This window comes from Amborella trichopoda, chromosome 1 (assembly GCF_054954075.1).
Source record: "Amborella trichopoda isolate Santa Cruz 75 chromosome 1, AtrichopodaSantaCruz75HAP2 v2.0, whole genome shotgun sequence".
NCBI classification, from domain to species: domain Eukaryota; kingdom Viridiplantae; phylum Streptophyta; class Magnoliopsida; order Amborellales; family Amborellaceae; genus Amborella; species Amborella trichopoda.
The window spans coordinates 19,817,422-19,831,481 of record NC_142336.1 but is presented as its reverse complement, the minus strand read 5'-3'; positions in this window follow the sequence as shown (position 1 = coordinate 19,831,481).

Below are 14,060 nucleotides of genomic sequence, written 5' to 3'. Positions count from 1 at the left end.
CTCAAAGAAGTTTCCTTCGAGCACCATCCTATCCACTCCTTCTTCTTCATATGCACGAGCTAGCCCTCGAGGCTGGACTCAAGGCAAGAGGGTGCCCCCTTCTTCAGGCAAAACCAAGTTTGTAATGTCAACTTTGAGCACCCTTCTCCCAGGATATCATACGTTGCTTGAGTTAATCAACTTTGCCCTCATCTTTGTGGGGCAAGCTAGTCAACAAGTATGTTAAAGCCAGTTCCAATTTTTGGAAGAAAATTTACTGGAACCTGTGCATCTATCAAATGAGGGGATGAAAGTGCCACTTAGAAAGATGAAAGTAAAGCCTTTAACCTCAGAAGACCTACTAAATTATAATTCATTCTATCTATTGCAAACCATAAAAGAGCATGAGATAAGTGGTACTGTTCACTGCTGCATCGTAGAGATGCAAGAGGATAACCTACTTCATATGATCTACGGTCTCATGGCCGTCACGAGCAATCAGGGGAAATATTGTGCCAAGGCCATCTCGAGCCCATTTGAATTGAGCGATGGCCCTAAGGCCTTCAAGCACCAAGTCCAGTAGCAATGCGGCCCCAAGGCCATCAAGAGCCAGTACTCACTCGATCTGCAAGGCATTCCCAAGCTCAATTAGGGAAGCTGAGCCCTTATTACTTGTACTGCCAGGGCGTGGTGTAAAGAGAACCAAGATCACTCCTACTGCCGAACTATTCAGCTCTAACAAATAAGATGATGTAATGGTAGTTATCCAAGAGGGTGAAGAACCTGAAACTTTGATGGCTCGCTTCAAAGACATTTTGAGCAATATCTTGGATAGGCTCAAAGGACTTGAAAATGCCTGACCTGTTGGAGCATCGTCATATCAAGAGGCAAATTCTCCCCTTGAATCCCAACATGTAGAAGAGGAAAGAAGATCCTCACCTCCTCCTACAACCCAAACTCCAAGACCTCTAAACCCCCTGTCTTCTTTGATGACCAACTCAACATAGCTTCTCATGTTATGTCATCGACATTTACTCAAGAAAACATTCAAAGAATGGTCAATAAAATTATCTAAGGTTTACAGGCTTTGAAGTCAAGAAAACATTACAAAGTATGGTTTGATTAAAAGAGAAAGAGGGAGACTCGTACATTGGGTTTGTTGGTCTCATGCTAGAAGGTAGGACGGGGAACGAAAACATCGTGAAACGAAACTAACAAACGAGAATGAAAAAAAAAAAGGTTTTCGTTTAGGGTGGTTTTTTAAAGAAAGAAAACATAAAGTGCTCAATTGGGTGTTTTTCTTGGGCTAGATGAGAGTAGAAGACTCGAAAGAGAGTTGGAGCAAACTACCACAGAGGGAGATGGTTGAGAACAAGGGGTGAAAGAGTGGCCAACAGAGGTCGTAGAAGTTGTTACGAAGATATAGGATGGAAAAAGCAGAGGTTGCAGGTTAGAGGAAAGGCCTAAGGGAAGACAGTAGAGCCTGTACGATAGGTTGTAGCATAGATGATCGAAGAAAGGATAAGGTGGCAGAAATAAGTGGTGCAAATAGGTGAAAGTGAGAAGCGGAGATGTATAGAAGGGAGACACAAAGAGGGTTGAGTTCGGGGGGGGGGCAGGAGGAGGGGGGGGGGGGGGGGGGGGGGGGGGGGGGGGTGGGGCGGGCGCGAGGGGTAACTTGCGAGTGGTGGCTTCAACTACTATAAGGTGGGTGGTGATTACAGTGCGAGGCAGCAGGATGGCGGGGGTGATGGTTCTGTGAGAGATAGCTCAGCCATGGAGGAAGGGGAGCAGCAAGATGACGGCTATGACTGCTTGGCTGTTGACTGTGGTGTGGGAGAAACGAAGAAGAAAGTGGGCAGCAGAGCAGAAGAAATAGGTTGCAATTGAGAGAAGGGAAGCTGGCTGAGTGTGGCTACGAAGAAGAAGAAGGAGAGGGCAGCAAAGGTGGGCCAACAACGGAGGAAGAGGAGGTGAAGATGGGCAGGTTGGCTGCTGCAACAAGGTGGTTGAGGTTGATTGTGAGGTTATAGGCGGCAGTGTGGTACAACAGAGAGAGACAGAGGTGGCTGAGGTTGATCGCAGGTGAGCGAAGATGGAAGCCGAGAAAGAGAGGAATGGAAATAGTGGCAGAGATGGTGGAGGGTTGCTGGTTGCAGTGGAGAGGAAGATGGAGATGGTAGTGGCAGCCAGTTGGGGTGAAGAGATGGAAGAGGGCTCAACAGGGTGGAGTGGCTGAGATGGAGATGAGGGAGTTGCATGACTGTGAAGGAGGAGGAGGAAAGAAGGGAAGGGCAGTGAACAGAGAGAGGAGAAGATTCGTTGGGTGAAGATGGGGTGTTGGTTATGGTGTGGAGATGGAACTGGCGCTGGGGTTTGGAGAATGGACTGGTGCTGGGGTTTTGAGGATGGAACGGAGCTAGGGTTTGAAGAGAATGGATTGGTGTGGAGTTTGAAGAGAATGGGCTGACGCTGCTGCTTGGACAGAATGGACTGGTGCTACGTGAAAATTTCCCAATTGGCATTACATGAAAATTGCCCAACTGGCGTTACACGAAAATTTCCCAATCGGCGCTACGTGAAAATTTCCCAATCGGCACTATGTGAAAATTGCCCACCCAACCGACGCAAGGTGGGAAATTGCTCATTGCTAAGTTATGAAGATTTGATTAATGGTGGTCGTGCAGGACTACAAAATGTGTGAGAGAAAGGAGGGAGCGATGGTGCACAGAGGGGGGTAAAGGGAAGGTGCCTTGAAAAAGAATAGAAAGGGAGATGGTCATGAGGGACCACCAAAAAAAGAGAGAGGAGTTAGACCCGAGGGTGCACATGGAGCTAGTGGACATGCAGGAGATAAAAGAATAAGAAAAGAGGGGAGTTGTGGCCTTGCTAGACCACAAGGAGGGAGAAGAGAAAGTTGTGGTCATCAGAGACCACATGGACGATAGACGAGGAGGGCCGTGGTCATGCGAGACCACAAGGATAAAAAAAAAAAGGGGGAAGAGGGGAAAAATAAGTGAAAACCCAGTCGACACTGGGAATGGGAGGAGAGGAGAGAGAAAACCCAGCTGGCATTGGGAATGAGAGGAGAAGAGAGAAAAAACTCCACCCGACGCTGGGAGTGAAAGAAGAGGAGAGAGAAAACCCCACCAGGTGTTGAGAATGAAAGAAGAGGAGAGAGAAAAGAGAGAAAATAAGAGAAAAAGAGAGATAGAGATGAGAAGAGAGAGAAAAGAAGAGCAAGAAAAGAAGAGAAAGAAAGAGATATAGAGATGAGAAGAGAGAGAAGGGGAGAGATGATAAGAGAGAGAAAAGAAGAGAGAAAAAGAGAGATCAAGAGAGACAAGAGGAAGAGAGAGAAAATTACCTTACCTAAAAGTATCGACCTTTTCTTCTCTCTCCTGTCTCTCTCTCTCTCTCCACGACGTACCTAAGAACTTAAGCGAGAATGGAACTTTTATTAAATCAATGAAAAATGAAGCGAAGGTCTTTACAATTTAGCTTTGCATGTTTATATAGAATTGGGCTAAAATGTGGGTGGTGTATGTCCAAAAACTAGCTAGAATTGGGCTATAATGTGGGTGTATGTCCAAAAACTAGCTAGAATTGAAGATAATTACAATTTAATTGAATTTAAAGAAATTCTAAAAATTGATGCAAAAGGACTGTTTTGCCCTTACCTAACAATACGTGGAATTCCAGAACAGTCCCTGTTGCTGCTCGAGAACTTGCGTGATCTTTTGTGGCTGACCCGAGGTCGTTCTGATGCTAGTTTGATCGAAAGATAATTTTTTTCTTGTAGGACTTGGTAGGGTGATCATTTTGATACCAACTTCGAGCCATGAATCATGTTTTTGAGGCATGATCATGAGACTTGAATCTTGGATGAATCTTGAAAACTTCGGATCGATTGTGTACTCGTTCCTTGATGTTTTTTTGTGATTTCTTCATTGAATCACACTGAGCATGCCGTCGTGATCACGTTGCAATGAACATAGCTTCATTTCGTGTCCAGATGAAGATTTTGTCGTCTTGAGCTTTTGGTTGAAATCTTGAAGTCCAGTAGTCAGATTTATAGTAGATTTGACGCCTTTGTGTGTGAAATCCAATCATTCATTGTATGCGACGTTTGGATTAGAGATAGTTTCAAACATCACACACATAATGCAATTGATTTCGTGCAGATCAGGTATGTGAGTGTCTTGATCTAGCTGCTTGAACGAGGCGTGCTGCTGCTGAATTTTTTGCAACTCCCTTCATAGATCAACGATTTTCATTTAGTTTTTCTCTTTGTTCGAGCGTCGTCAAGAGGCGTACCATATATCCAAGTCTTCGTCTTGATGAGAGGAACACGCCCACCAAATTTGGGAGCGATCCAACTTGGAACGAGTGAGATTTAGGCCTCGAAAGTGACTGCCCATAACTGTGAAAACAACCACCTTTAATGGTGTTTTGGTGCAGTGAGGCCACATGGGAATAGTGTGCAACCTACCCCTTTTTAGTCTTTTACTCATAAATATGTATTGGAGTACCCGATTAAGCCGAAACTTGACCCACATGGGTTTTCGACCATGTCGAATCTAATGGTGGTGGTCCCACAGCTGTTTGATGCACCAAAAGTATAACTCTAGTTAAGGTGCTAGAGACCGATTTTGTTGAAATTGATTCTGTGTTCACTGCCTAAGACATGTCTAATTATGATGAGTGGTCCTTTGAAGTGCTGATGAAGATCCTGACCAGTTCTAGGGCCATTCTGAGATATTCGAGAATTTCCACTGTTTTGTAGGCTTTATTGACCTGTTTCCTACCAGGGACCAAGGTGCCGAAATATATGTTCAAATAGCTTGCCCCACCAAATGTTGTGCTTCAAGAGAAGTGAGAAGGACAATCATCTAGAAAATTTCCTTCGGCTTTTACTTTTTTCCTTCCTAGCAACATGACCACGTGAATGTCGAGGAGATTCACGCGATGGTGCAATTAAGCTGCTCATACGTAGGGATGCATTGTTTGTGGGTCCATCCGTGGAGACTTTAGGGGGAGAAGAGATTTTTTTGAGGGATTTTGTCGATGTCCTCTCCCTCGTATGGACTGTTTGTGATTCTGGATATGAGGATTTTGTACGGACTTCGTCAGTCAGAATCAGGCCCATCTATCAATTGAGTGCCATGTAGAAGGCATTGTTCTCATTTGGTCTGAGTTCGTTGGTTTACTTTGGTAGGCACTGTTAGCTGCTATACGAGGTTTTTTTTTGACGTTGCGAGTACCACTATGGGTCTCGTCTATCGAGTCCAGTCGGCGGCAGGTTCTATTGGCCAATCCCGAAGGTCTGGTTGTGCCGGTTAGACGAGCAGACATCTCTGACAGGGTCTCCCCTCGCTTTGTAAGTTTCTTGCCTTTGGAGTATTTGTTTCTAGAGTGACCTCGTGGGAATAATGTTATTCCTCATGAGACTTGTCTTGCTGTCTTAGCGAGTCTTCTGTCTTTCGTGTCCTTTTTGCAACTGGACTTAGGCTGTTGGAATATTTTCCTTGAAGCTCATATTTTTAGAGTCCTGGTACTATGATACCAGGGATATTTTTTCTTTTGAGTGAGGGCTGAAGCCGCCTATTGAGACGAGTGCTGCATCAACCTATTTATTAGTCCAAGCGTCCTTTGCAGATTTTCACTTGAGCTTGGGAAGCAATGCCATAAAGACGGTTGTCACCAACTTATTTTTATTTTGGGGCTCTTTTACCCATAACCTTTCGGCTATGTCCACCCTTTTCGTCCATTTTCGCTCACGATGCCCTTTCAGGTTTTCACCGTGCCCGGTTTTTATTCACGGAACTCTTTTACTCATGGTTTCGTGACCATGTCCGTTCGTCATTTTTACTCATGGCGTTCCCTTGTTCAGGTATACACCATGCCTGTTATTTTTTCAATTTTTTTTTCTTATGGGAAGGGCATGTTTAAGGTCATGCTTTCGGGACCTATGTGGAACAGTTTAATGTCATGCGGTTTGGAGGTACACTATGGTTTAAGGTCATACAGCTGGACCATGGTTATGCAATTTAAAGTCATACAACTAAGACCGTGCAATTTAAGGCCGTGCAACTAGACCTCTACTATAGTTTAAGGTCATATCGTTCGAACTATGACTGTGCAATTTAGGATCATGCAGCTAAGACCACAATGGAGATGGATGACAGTCTGTGGAGGCCCTGAAGTGAGTATGGTGGTGGTTTGACTCACTTGGGGAAATGGCACTAGGCTACTTATTATGTATGACGTGTGAGTGGATGATGGTGACCCTCTAACTTACAATGAATATGGATGGCAGGATGGTTCGTTGTTTCATGAACGCCGGTGAGACTCACTGGGGAATGAGGTGTGGTGACGAAGTGAATGAACTCATTGGGGAGGTAATGAAGGTGGTGCACGCACACTAACAAGTAGGCTAGGGAAGACATGCATGTAAAAGCGTGTGCACGTATGTGGGGGCGAGTTTATGGTCATGCCTCTTGGACCTGTGCAAAATCGTTTATCGTCATGTAATCTTGGACGCACACTATGATGTAAGGTCATACAGCTGGACCATGGTTATGCAGTTTAAAGTCATACAACTAGGATCGTGCAGTTTAAGGTTGTGCAACTAGACCTTCGCTACAGGTTAAGGTCATATAGTTTGGACCATGGTTGTGCAGTTTAAGGTCATGCAACTAGACCATTGCTACAATTTAAGGTCATATAGTTTGGACCATGCAGTTTAGGGTCATGCAACTAGACCATCGCTACAGTTTAAGGTCATATAGTTCGGACCATGCTGCTGAGCCTTTTAACGTCATGCGGCTAGGACGTGTACTATGGTTAAGGTCATACAGCTGGATCGCGGTCATGCAGTTTAAAGTCATACAACTAGGACAGTGTAGTTTAAGGTCGTGAAATTAAACCTCTGCTACAGTTTAAGGTCATATAGTTTGGACCATGGCTGTGTAGTTTAAGGTCGTGCAACTAGACCATCGCTATAGTTTAAGGCCATATAGTTTGGATGATGCAGTTTAGGGTCGTGCAACTAAACCATCGTGAGGGTCGCCATGTAGGTGGAGCTCTATTGGGAATAGGTCTGTGGATGACAATCCAACTCTCTGGGGATAAAATGGTTAACGCTAAGCAGAGGGCTCAGATGGAAATGGTGACCTGATGAAGAATGGTCAATAGAGGCGACCTTCACTAGGGCTTAGGAGGGCCAAGCTTACTCCTTGGGGTTAAGATAGCTTGGTGTGCAATAGATTCACCCGGAATTGAAGAGGTAAGTATTACCCTAACTCCACTGGGGATAATAGGCTGTAGTATGGGTGTGACTTCTATTGGGATGAGGGATAGCTCCTGACTCTATTAGGGATGATGGGTCACAGTTTGGGTGCAACAGACTGGGTGCAACATCACTAAGGATGCCAAGTCTTGAGTGCAACCTTACTAAGGATAAGTGGTAGGATGCACAAGACTTCAACCTGGAGTAGGTAACAATAGGTTGCTTGAAATACAATCGGCACCAGGTGTAGTGTCACACCCCAAGAATTTACAATACAGATATTCCTGAGATGTGACAGTCAAAACATATATATACATCTCTTTTTAGGACAAATTTACAATGGCGAATTTTTAAAAAGTAACAAAAGAAAGTTTAAGCACAACTACAATATCTTCCCAAAGTTGATCCTGACGAGCACTCAAATGAAACCGCAGTTATACTAAAAAATATTTACCATAGTTTGATGAGTTTGGCTACTCAGTAAGTGATCATTATAATCCTAAAAATAATCATGGTTGAAAAATATCAATATTTTCAAAAAGGAGATCTATTAACAGAAATGCATCAACAGTTTCACTTTCAATAAATGCATAATTAAGTATAATCCAAATAATTGAAATGCATATAACACTTTAACGGCAGTGCATAATTTAAAGGATTTCACAAAATACCCTACTGGCATCCCAAGTAGGTCACCTATATACCCCATCAGCGTCCTAATGGGTCCACTTAATCCCTATCGGCATCCCAGATAGGTCCACTTAATTCCTGCAGGTCCACTTATACCTCACCGGCGTACCGGATGAGTCCACTTAATCCCTATCGGTGTCCCGGATAGGTCCACTTATACCTCACCGGCGAACCGGATAAGTCCACTTGCATACTTAAATTATTTCTAAATCTCTTTAAACATTCGAAAGCAGCAAATATCATGTACTCAACATATCACTGAAATCATTAAAAAGATTATTTTTCAAGATAATGAGGTCGTATACGCATAAAATTTATCGCGCCTAAAATTCATGATAATAAGCAGAAATAATTATTTCATTTTATTTTTAAAAAGAATGGATTATTTTTTGAGACAATGAGATCACTTACACAAAACTTATAAAATAAAGATCCTGGACGGAAATATCACTATTTATTAAAAACAGACTATTTTTCAGGAAGACGATGTCACTTACACATAAAATATTTGAGAGGGAGCTTCCGATAAAAATTCAGTTAGAGAGAAAAGTTCACTGTGTTTTGACCAGAGAGAGAAAAATCTCAGAAGTTTTTTAAGGTGGGAGTCCTCGCCTCTCGTATTTAAACTCTTACGATACCTTATTATAATATTTATTAAGTTACACCTCATACACGAGGTGTAATCGTTACAATACCCCTTATATGCTTAAAGCCCACGTCCACTTGACGTGGCAAGGCAGGAGCAAACAAAAGAAACTTAACCAAAAGATTTTGAAAATAGTGATGGTCCCTAAGGACCATTATGCTCATATAGACCATCACCTATTAAAAGTGTCTTTCCTTCTTTTTTTATTTTTATTTTTATTTTTTTTTGAAATTTTAGAATTATTACATTCTTCCCCCATTAAAGAAATTTAGTCCTCTAAATTTGTGTACCTGATTACTAAAAAAAATAGGGATATTTTTTTTTTTTTTTTTTTGAAAATTTAAAATTATTAAATGTAGCGTTAGTGGTTTCTAGTGAGTGTTCAACTGGCATTGAGTTCTAAAAAACACAACCGGCGCTGGGTTGTTAAAGACACAGCTAACGCTGTGAACATCCTGTGATATCGTTTGAAGACAACCGGCGTTGGGGTCATTTGGAAACACACCTTGTGCTAAGTCAACCGACGGTTGTTTTGAAAATGCACCCGACGCTAAGTCAACCGGTGCTAGGGTTGTTTGGAAGGTACCTGGCACTAAACCAACCGACGCTAGGGTTGTTTGGAAGGTATCTAACACTAAGTCAATCGGTGCTAGGGTTGTTTAGAAGGTACCTGACGTTAAGTCAACCGGTGCTAGGGTTACTTTGAAGGTACCTGGCACTGAGAGTTACCTCAATCATCGAGCCAAAGCCTGACTCGGCTCATTGTCGCTTGGCTTCCCTTGGACAAGACTGGAATTCCCAATTTATGAGGGGCATTTGAGGATAGTGTAGGCTATATAAGGGGGGTAAAATCAAGTTTTCCCTCATGTTTCACCAAGGGTAGAAAAAAACTTAAGCACAAGTTTTCTTTAATTGTGAGGAGAGAGTGCTTGGTTGAAGTTCTGGCGAGCAGCGGGACTTCAGCAAAAGTTTTGGAGGGAAGGTTTTCGGTGAATGTTTTTTTAAAGAAATTTCTCGAGGATTGTTGCCACCTTCCGACGCCGATAGTGGTGTTGCAGAGGTTTCCTAGAACTTAAAGAAGTTTGTAGAAATTTTCTGTGAGGTACTGATGCTATCTAGGCCAAAAACATAAGTGGGAAACTTTTTCAGTAGGTCTTTCGACCATGTAGCAGAAGTTTCGACGGGAGACGAATGGTTAGTGCAGGTGGACCGTCGTTGAAGGTGTACGGTTGGAGGAGGTGAACCGTCGTGGAAGTGAACCATCGCAGGAGAGGTGTACGGTTACCTCCTAAATTGTGTGACCATTATGTAGGTGCGAAAACTTAGGCTTTGAAAATGAAGAGTCTAGGGAAGTTAACAGTGCAACCAGGTCGACGCTAACAGAAGTGCAGCCGGCGCTGGGGAAACCGGCGCTGATGGTTTGGAGTGCTGACTCAATGGTGCTGAACCTCAAGAAAGGCAACCGGCGCTAGGGATAAGGAGCGCAACCAACGCTGGCCTTTGGAGTGCTGACTCAACCGGTGCTCATCAGCACGTGTGGCTTATCATGGTGCAAGGAAGCGAGCAGGTAGTAAGTTACGTGTGGGATTGGTGGCACATGGCGACGAGCTACATACGACAATGTTTATGGGCTGGGTAAAAGTAGTGAATGATGGTGGCTTGTGGTTCAAGTTGGAAGCCAAATCCTTCAGTACAACAGTGAGGTCCATGTTGTTCTGTAGGAGGGCATCCGCTGTGAAAAGAGTACGCTTTCTGTCATAGGCTAGTTCCTTGTCAGGGCAGCCCGCTTTGTATGTTTGATACACACGTCGAATGAATCCTTCATTGTATATTTGATGTACAGGTCAAGATACTTGACTTGTATGTTTGACATACACGTCGGGTGGACTGAGGCTAACTCCTTGGAGTGGTTCTGCTTTGTCTTCTAGCCTATAACCATCCTCTTACTCGTCAGATGAATTAAAGCTAACTCTCCAAGTGGTTTCGCTTCTTCTTCATGAGGAAAGCCTTTCTTTCGTGGGTTTGATTCTTCCTCATGGGGTAGGAGTTTGTTTGGCCTGTAACCGTCCTCTTATCCTCAGATGCACGACCAAAAGTACAAGTTTTTGGTTTGTAACAGTCCTCTTATCCTCAGATGCAAGAGACTTGTAACCTCCCTAGTAATGGGTTTCTTGTAACTTGTAACTCATTTTTACTGCGATAAAAAGAGTTAGAATTTTGTTTGGACCATCTTGCTTATTTTTGGTTGGGTCCCTTTCTTTTGAATACGCATTATGGATAGTACTTCTTTATGTATCGTCCACTGATAGGAGGCATCGCCTCGACTCCATCAGGACGTGTCGGTATATAGGGTCCATTGGGCGAGACCTTTTTGACTATAAAGGGACCTTCCCACTTAGGCTCAAACTTCCCTTTACGCTGGCCGTGCATAACAATAGGCCTTTTGACAATTAAGACTAGATCACCATGGGTGAATGAGTGGACTTTGACAGACTTGTCGAAAGCCCTCTTCATTCTCAATTGGTTGAGTTCAAGGCTCTGCTGCGCCTCTAACCTCTTTCCATCGAGTGCGTCCAATTCTTGATACCAGAGCCTCTCATCTTCGGTTATTCCTTGGTGAATAACGACTCGCAGCAAAGGGATTTGTATTTTGAGAGGTAACACTGCTTCACCCCCATAAACTAAAGAATAAGGAGTGGAATCAGTAGCATTTCGCATAGTAGTGCGATATGCCCATAGGGCTTCAGGAAGCTTCTCAAGCCAGTTCTTCCTTGTTTTTGATGCTGACTTTCTTAAAACAGTGCAAAAAGTCTTATTGAAAGCCTCAGGTAATCCATTCACCCGAGGGTGGTACATAGTTGAGTCCCTTCATTCGAAGCCGAATTGGTTAACTAAGCGATCGATGTGATGACTCCTAAATTGAGGACCATTGTCAGATATAATCCGCTCGGGTACCCTGAAGTAGTATATGATATGATGTCGAACAAAGTAGGCCACCGCTGTCCCAGGAACCTGCTTAAGGGGGACCGCTTTAGCCCACTTAGAGAAATAATTTGTTGCAGCTAAGCTAAAAACATGACTAGTTGCGGAAGGAGGGTCAATAGGCCTTACGATGTCCATACCCCATTGTGAGAAGGGCCATGATACAACTGTAGGGTGTAAGGGCTCTGGAGGTTGGTGAACCAGGCTGAAGTGTATCTGACATACTTGACACTTTTAGCAAAGTTTAAGGATCAACGATCATGGAGGGCCAATAGTATCCCAACCTATGTATTCGTTCATAGGGCTTAAAACAAGGGCTGCCTGACATACTTCATCCCAGATGAATGGGTTATCTTTCTTTAGCAGGTGTGTAAAGGGTTTGACCTAAGAGGTTCGAGATGAACTTACGAATATATGCCAGCTGCCCTTGAAGAGAGCACAGTTCTTGAAGTGTAGTCAGTGACGAAATTTCTTGGATTGCCTCGATCTTGACTGGCTCAACTTCAAGCCCTCGATGTTTGATGATGAACCCCAAGAATTTTTCGGAGCGGACACCAAAAGCGCATTCAGCGGGTTTATTTTTAGTTGATGAAGGCGCAACCGCTTGAACACCTTTTCAAGGTCTCTCATGTGAGCATCCTTTTTTTCAGATTTTACCACCAAATCGTCTACATAGCATTCCACTTCTTTGTGCATCATATCTTTGAAAATGGTAGTCATTGCTCTATGGTATGTAGCACCAGCATTTTTTTAATCCAAAAGGCATCATTGTGTAACAAAAGACCCCTTTTAGAGTTAAGAATGCAGTGGCCTCTTCATCTTCAGGTGCCATCCTTATCTGATTATAGCCGGAGTATCTGTCCATGAAGGAAAAGATTTGACAGTGAGCGGTAGAGTCGATGAGCATCTCAATGAATCGCAACGAGAAGTCATCCTTGGGACATGTGCTATTCAAATCATGAAAGTCAATACACACCCTGATTTGACCATTCTTCTTCTTGACCGGAACAACATTTGCTAGCCATTTAGGGTACTTGACGTCGCGAATAAAGCCTTTTTGTTTGAGTTTGGTCACCTCTACGTCTATCTGCATCTCGAGGTCAGGCCTGAACCTTCTCTATTTCTGTTTGATGGGTTTGATAGTCGGATCAATGCCGAGATGGTGAACAGTTACTTGAGGGTTTAAGCTGGGCATCTCATGATAATGCCAAGCAAAGACGTCACGATTTGCTTGCAAGAAGGTGGTGAAATGCTCTTTCTCTTTTGGAGACATATTCGTTGTATCCACTTCGTCTCCAAGATTTATTTCCTTTAGTTCGTCAGCTGTGGCCTGACCACCTTCTTCCCATTCTTCTGGAGCCTCTTTCAACTATTCATTGTCGCTTTGAGAGGACTTTTCATCAACCTCATGTGCAGAGGCCCTTGACCCTAACATCTCTACTTCCAATAGGGTTCTAGAGTATGTCATGATTTCTGTGCCTTTCTCGAATCGAGGGACAAAAGGGTCGACCTCAAACATGGGAAGCCAATCAGGCTGCAGGAGCTTGTTTTGGGGTTCAACAAAGGCTGGGCATGAAGTGTCCTTGTATGAATCACACAACCCTTGTGTAGATTGTGTAGTGCTTACTCTACAATGACTTGTGCTTCATAGACTTGCACAATATGGCTAGGAGCTTTGCCCATTTGATTCTCTCAATCTTTTCTCAATATCAGGCTTAGATGGCCACTGGGTTTCTTTGGCTTCGACTTCTAGTGCTTCTTTGAAGAAGGTGGCTCTGCCTGGGCTTTAGCTGCCAGGGCATCAACAACTATTAGGAATCCTGCTGCTTGTGCAAGGGTCTTTCTCAATCATTTCTACTGTGTCTTGCTTATATTGGATCCTGTGAGTTCTCGATCTAGAGCCTCGAAGTTCGAGCATATCAAGATTGTACCTATAGGAGAGACAGAAGAGGGAGAATGAGAAGCAAGAGAAGAAAGATGAGAAGGGTTAGAAGGTGGGGGACTTTTAAGGTCATTCCCTCATCAGTCCGATCTGAGTAGTTTTCTACGTCATCACCAGGATTGGACGGGTGCAAGGGGTCTTTTAGGTCTTTCCCTTGCTTAGACCATTGGGGAGTGCTTTTAACATCGTCACCCTCATCAGATGTATGCTGAGTGGGAGATGACACGGGGATGTCTTCTTGACATGATAAAGAAGGAAGAAGGGTCGTGCCAGGGATGAAGTCCAGTAAAGTTGGCAGTGGAGGAAGGGGCGTGAGAAATTCCTGCTCAGCTGTGGGTTGAGCTGTCATTTTTCTTCGACGAGTAGCCCTTAGTGCACTCCTTTTTCTGACTTTCTGAGGTGATGTTTGATTCATCTCGCTGGGCTTGAGAACAACCCTAGCTTGACGAACTGCTTCTTGCCTTAAGGACTTGAGTCTGCTTCAACCGTGGTAAACTATCCATGGCTAAGGAATTGAGGGTTTTGCAGAG